General features: G+C 30.6%; 1 pseudogene; it reads left to right on the top strand.

Annotated features, from left to right (window-relative positions):
• The first annotated feature begins 5,095 nt into the window (after positions 1 to 5,095).
• LOC115240757 lies at positions 5,096 to 5,586 on the top strand (annotated as a pseudogene).
• The last annotated feature ends 1,837 nt before the right edge of the window (positions 5,587 to 7,423 follow it).

Raw genomic sequence — 7,423 nt, forward strand, 5'->3', positions numbered from 1 at the left:
ACTACGCATTGAAAATTGAAGATTGAAGATTAAAGATTGGAATTTGACTAATCAGAACAAAAGGAACTAAAATTTCTTTGTCCTGATTGGTCAAATTTCAATCTTCAATCTTCAATCTCAATCTTCAATGCGTAGTCTGATACGGGCTTTACGCGACGCCAACCGGCCTCGCGAAGATCCTCGACTATGCGTTTAAATATAGTACGTCGTCGTCCTCGAGAAGTTTGGACAATTGCCAGCGGGAGTTTGGCCGACCGATCAGCGTCGGCCACACGTCGAGTGGTGGAACTTTGCTTTTCGCGGTGTTCATTCCTTTTTCGCGTATCGTATCTCGTCGCGTGAGCAGGTAATTTCTAAAATGTTCAGGGCGAGGTGTTATTACGCCGAGAGATGTGCAAAATATGCCGAGCTTCAAGATCGAGCGCTTGTTTTATGGATCATTCGCTGTGTAACGTGAAAAAATCTGGACGAAGGATAATACATAGAGCAGGTAACGCAAAATGTTATATTGCTCCGAAATGTTGTAAACTGTTGTACGTATTTAAAAAAAAAAAATTTCATTTGAAGGTGATACAGAATTCTAAGCGAGTTTCTTTCGAAATAATTTAGCTGTCAAATCGATTAGATTATTATAGACTTCTATTGCGATGCTTTTCTTAAGAGAACATTTATTAGAACAACAATAAATTGATTAAATTTTAGTTTGATCAATCGATGCAAACGAAGAGCAATAAAACATTCAAAAATTAGAAATGTTTGAATAAACAGTTAGGATTAAAAGAAAATGAAGATTGTCATGTCAGTAGTGATGATCTTCATTCAAAAATAATGCAGTACGTATTACATATGATACGCAGAGTGTTTAAAACTTAACGTATTTATTTATTTTCTTCTTTGGATTCTTTAACCATTTCGTTTTCCTTGGGTTCCTTAAAAAATTTTTTTAAGCCTATTTTCATTTTTATTGTCTTGTAAAAGAATCGTGAAAGATATTCTATTAGATATTCTAGAACACTCTACATAAAAGGATCATAGAGGATAGTCAAGTGTTGACTATTCGCAATCTGATATTTAATTGAATCATTCAATGAAAGAATGAATTCTATAGTTATACGTCATTGATATATAATTTAATATCCATTAATATATATAAAATGCAATGATTAATCCTCTCAAAACGTTAAAGCTTGCAAGTTTATGAATCTTATAAAAATAATTGACGATGTGCGAAACATCAATATAAAACAGTTGCAAATATTTATGTGTAAACATATACGGTGAAAAAACGCACATCGGGTTCACCAAAATCGATATCTTATTCCTCGCGACGATAGTCAGGGTTTGAAGGAAAGCCTATGTAAACCGAGACGAGGGTCGCTGCGAGCCGATTGATAAAGTTAATCTGGAAAGCTCATTATCTATATATCTGTATATTATATATCTGTAGTCAGGCTTCGAAAAAATCTTTAGTGAAACGCGTTTAATACTTGGAATATTATATTTTGTAAAAGATTCTGTAAAACCGCGTGACGCTAATGTCTATGTAAAATGTTCGTGTATAATATGCGGTCAATATATTTTTATTCTTGCATATTAATTGAACTCTCATTTTGCATATTATCTTGCATATTAATTGAACTCTCACTCACACTTCGATCGATTGTTCATTTTAGCTTCGCATTTGCTATATTAAATCTTATAAATGCTTTTTGCTCGAAAATGTATCAATCGCGCACGTTTCTTTTTATTTTGAAAAAAATTTAGCTAGATGTATCTTTGTTTTTCAAAAATTATGCAGACCGCGATTCTTAACGAATCGTAGATTAATACTCTTTAAGATATATATCTAGAATTCACGCACAAAATAAAAAAAATATTATATACGTCTATGTCATTTAGATTACATTTTGGTATAATATAAAAAATATGTTATAGAAATGCTCTTCTTCCACTGTGTGTGACGCACGTTAATATATACTTTTTAAAAGTTATTTTTTTGTATTCGACGAAAAAATAAATAATCTCTAATGCATTGCGTATCTTTGTTTGCACATTAATGGACGTCATTGATTTATATGTCGCACAAGCAATGGATTTGAAATATCCTTAGAAATAAAGATCTCTCTAATGAATTTAAATCAGAAAATCAGAAACGAAATCATAATATGTCTATCAATATGTTTACCTCTAGACAGCACGGAAAGGCCAAAAAATATTTTAAAGGTGACGATAAGACATTTTTAAGTTGTTTTTTTGACGTCTTTTAAAGACACGTACTGTCTGAATAAACATTACATCACGTTAAGTAATACTTAAACATCGCGTTATAACGTGTGTTAAATAAAAGCAGAAAACAAAAAATACTCTTTGATTATATTCTTTAATTTATTATCAATTAACCATAATCTCTTCGTATTAATTTAACATCAACACATAAATATGTGTTGTATGCTTTATTGTTGTGTATCACATAAGAATCTTTTCGTAATTTTTTCATTACTACTATAATATTTATAATAACATTTTTTGCTTAACACACATGTCACATAAATAAGTAGCCCACTTTAAACTGCCCATTAAAAAATAAAGTATAAATAATTTATTGCCACTAAACATACCTACTATTAATTCATGTGATATATTTTTTCTTTCTAAACTCTAGATTTAATGCCGATATATATTGATATACAGGGTGTCCCATAATTCGTGGATCACCCGCCATGTGCAGGTAGAGCTATTTGTTCCAACTAACGCAAAGAAATGATATATCGACTATTTATTAATGATATGTATATGTTGCCAGGTTTATTGTTATGGGAAATATATATTATTTGCAATATTAGATTTTTATTACATATTTTATGGCGATGTATCTCTCTTTTGGATCTTAAGACATAATCGTTAACTCGTAATATTGAACGCCAGTAATAAAAAACCAATTTTTTCTTACCGCATTCACGAACATTCTTTTATCACTGAAATTTTCGTTAATATTATTATAGGGAATAGAAATCTGACACAGGTTCGTATATTGTCGATTAAGATGAATAATTTATATTTTGTCCATGTCATGCAAAATGACACGTGTGGGTAAAGTTTTAGTTAAGCCCAGTGCCCACGAAGCGTGATTTCAAGCTGGTTTGTTTGTAAGTAATCATGCTGGGTCGCGAATCAGAGATGCCAATTCTGAGACTCTGCCACAGCCACAGCGTGTGGAGGGGATAACTCACACAAGCGTGAACCGTGTACGTGTAATGCGCAGAACGCTCTGCGCATTACATGTACACGGTTCACGCTTGTGTGAGTTATCCCCTCCACACGCTGTGGCTGTGGCAGAGTCTCAGAATTGGCATCTCTGATTCGCGACCCAGCATGATTACTTACAAACAAACCAGCTTGAAATCACGCTTCGTGGGCACTGGGCTTAACTAAAACTTTACCCACACGTGTCATTTTGCATGACATGGACAAAATATAAATTATTCATCTTAATCGACAATATACGAACCTGTGTCAGATTTCTATTCCCTATAATAATATTAACGAAAATTTCAGTGATAAAAGAATGTTCGTGAATGCGGTAAGAAAAAATTGGTTTTTTATTACTGGCGTTCAATATTACGAGTTAACGATTATGTCTTAAGATCCAAAAGAGAGATACATCGCCATAAAATATGTAATAAAAATCTAATATTGCAAATAATATATATTTCCCATAACAATAAACCTGGCAACATATACATATCATTAATAAATAGTCGATGTATCATTTCTTTGCGTTCGTTGGAACAAATAGCCATTGTTGCGATATTCTTACGTGCATATTTATCGCAGAAATTAATCAATACAATCGCTAATTGTAATAATTATAATAGAAAGAATAATATCGCGTCTCGAAGACTACAACATACAAAGTGGCTCGCATCACTATCTTCTGACTAGAGTGTTGCCGCGTTAATGGTAACAGCGTAACCTTGAATAGCAGTATGCTATACATCGCAAAAAACTAATATTGAGAGAGAGGGGGGGAGGGGAGAAGAGGGAGAGAGAGAGAGAGAGAAAGAGAGATCTGATTAGTTATGCAATATATTACCATGTCAAAATTCTTAACTTTGCACTACGAAGTAAAGAGTTGTGGAGAAAAGAGAAGTGTAGAATAATAAGTAGTTCCTGTTTTTTGAATCTCTAAATTAATTATTAACAAAATTATGATGTATTACGATTTTTGGCCAAATAAATTATTTGAGTCTGCGGTTAATAATACGTATATTTCGCGGAATTTGTATACGTTAAAAATATATTATTCTTGCAATACTGAATTTGCAACATTTATTATTGTGTACTATTTATAAAATTAATTGCTCATCTATTTCTGTACTGGTAGTTTATTCATAATTATTCCATAATGTAATGCGCATGTATAATAGAGGCATACTTATGTAAATATACTTGCGCAACAAGATTGATTCATCAACATTTTTTGATAATAATTAATTTAGAGATTCAAGAAACAGAAGCTATTTATTATTCTACATTTATTTCATAATGCGTTAACAAAATTTTATTTACTTTTATTTTTTTATTAAATTTACGGCTTTAATTTAAAAAAATTGCAGAATTACGCACAATTTTTTCATATTAAATATCATGATATTATGTATATTCTTTGTTCGCTTCTTTTTCTCACAAGTATAATAAAATATATAGTATGATTTAAGCATTTCTCGGGCAATTATTTGGATTTTTACAGACCCACACAGAGCTACATATCTAATCGATATCTACTGGATACCGACATATCCATATAATGTCCATATCTACTATTGATAATCAATAGATATCTATTACCCAGACAGCACAAGGATGTCCTTAGGACGTCCAAAGGGCATCCAGTAAATCACGCTCCGTGGGCACTGGGCTTAAGTTATTATTTTGCAAAATTAAAAATATTAAATAGATTTGAAATTATCATAAGTAATATAAATATTAATGTTGAATTTTTCTTATTAAAGTCTAAGATTGCTATTGTATAACAGTTCTTTTTATATAAAAATAACTTGTTTTACTAGTTTACATTTATACTAGTAATAATATAATCATGTTTAATTTGGAAGAACTTCAAATACTAATAGCATCGATTATGACTGATTGGGCAACTTCGAAGAGCAATTGGGAACGAAGTACAATGTTGAAGATAGCAAGAAATGGCAAGAGTTTATCTTTTGGATATTTAATTGCTGCAATAGGCGTAATTATATTTGCTTATTATGTTCGTTTTGGAGCTGTCTTGCAAAACATACATCAGCCTCGACGATACCTTATCTACCGATTCGATTACATTCAAAAGACTCCGAATTATGAAATCGCCGTTTTTATTCAATCGTGGGGCGGTACGTATACAGTTATCGGCAACTATAGTGTCGACAGCTTTGTCTCGATACTCCTGTTTCATATGTGCGCACAAGTTATAAATCTATGAACCACACTTAACAATTTAATCGAAAAATTAGACAACACACCCAGATCTTCTTCAAAATTTAGGGAAGACCTAGCTGCAATCATTAGACGACACGAGCATCTAATAAGGTACGCTTTAGAACTTTTAGCATATTATGTAATATTATATTTTAAAATATGTAATACATATATGTATATATAGCTAAAAAGAAATATTATTCTACGATAAAAAAAATCGAACGCCATTTATATTTAATAGAAAAATTTATATACGAGAGAGAGATGCAATTTGTGCACAAAACAGTGCAAATTTTGATTCTTTTTCTTTATATTAAACATGTATTATAATTAAATTTTCGTATTTTAATACTCATCAGAACTGGCCTTCCTTTTCTTAATATCTCTCTTTTGTTCTTTTATTAAAATATTTTATTTAGTATATACGTGTTATACATTCAAACCCGGAGAAGGATGAGTCGAAGAGAAGGCTTAACAACTATTTGATGCTGGCAGGATGTAACATGAAGATGTCGTTTTGATTATGTGCATAACGATATTTTCATCTTACGCATGCGTACCAAATGATAAATAATAAGAAATCGATGCAAAAGAAATGAGTTCAGAATATGAAAAATTGATTTTATATCCTTAAAAGTGGTGGAAACAATTTGAAAGCTCTTTCTCTCTCCCTCCCTCTCCTTCTCCCCCTTCCCCCTCTCTCTCCCTCCCCCCTCTCTCTCACCCTCCCTATCTCTCTCTCTCACTCTCCCCCCTCTATCTCACTCCCCCCTTCTCTCTCTCTCTATCAAACTACAAGATATATAACAACAAATGTAAAATCAATTTTATTTTATCTTTAAAAAAATACATTGCTTTATATGCAATCATTGTACAGAAATATCTATTTCTTTAGTTTGTAAAAACATTTTGTTTTATTTATGTTTTATATTATATATTATGTATTGTTTATAAATTTTTCTTTTTGCATATATTATATACCATCCATCATTACTATCATTCGTGAAAATAAAATTCAATATTTCATCTTTAATTTTTACTCTATTTAGGCAGTGAAAACAACAATGGAATATTTATCCGCGTTGCTAACAATAAGAGAATAAAAAAAATAGTAGCGAATTAATTCTGTAATTTCTGACTACATCAATTTTCATATAATGCAATGAGCACATGCACTGCCTGTAGCATCATTTTTATTGAATAAATAGATATTTGTGTGCAACCTTTGAAGCTATTTATTTGTTTCTGTTGACTAACATATCATAAACAGTTAAATAAACATGATTATATATGTTATGTATATTTTTTCTTTTAATATTGGGAACTTTTAATATTGATAAAAGTAATAAATTTTATAGCATAAATTTTTGTTCAAAAATGGCGCAACTTCTTAATATCATTGTTTTTGTAGAAAATTAAAACAATTATTTTGTACAATTTTTTTGGTTAAAATATTCTTGTAAGTTTTTATTTTCAGTAGGCGCAATTTTTTGATATTATTATTTTTGTAGAGGATGAATTTTACACAATATTAAAATAATTTGTAGAATGATTTTTTACTTGTAGAATTTATTGTAGATTTTATTTGTAGAATGGTTTAAAATAACATTATTTTATAAAACACTTTTTTTGCATTAAAATAACAATTTTGTAAAATAGTTTTTCACAACAAAGACATATGCACTTGGCGCTTTTTTTTTACTTTTTTTCAAAAAGTAATTTTTGACGGTATAACATTTACAGAGACGCGGGCTTTTTCAATACATTAATATAAACTTTGTTTAACATTGCACATTCAAAAATACATGCGTCTTCCAATAATCGACAATCATGTCGATTATTGTTAACTATCAATAAATATCAATTTTTCGCAATTATAATCTCATATTTCTTATTTTGTGTATACTTATTAAGAGGATGCCGGACCGTCCTGTTTTACCGGCCATAA

The sequence above is a fragment of the Formica exsecta genome, unplaced genomic scaffold (assembly GCF_003651465.1).
Source record: "Formica exsecta isolate Colony F162 unplaced genomic scaffold, ASM365146v1 scaffold445, whole genome shotgun sequence".
In the NCBI taxonomy this organism is placed as follows: Eukaryota; Metazoa; Arthropoda; class Insecta; order Hymenoptera; family Formicidae; genus Formica; species Formica exsecta.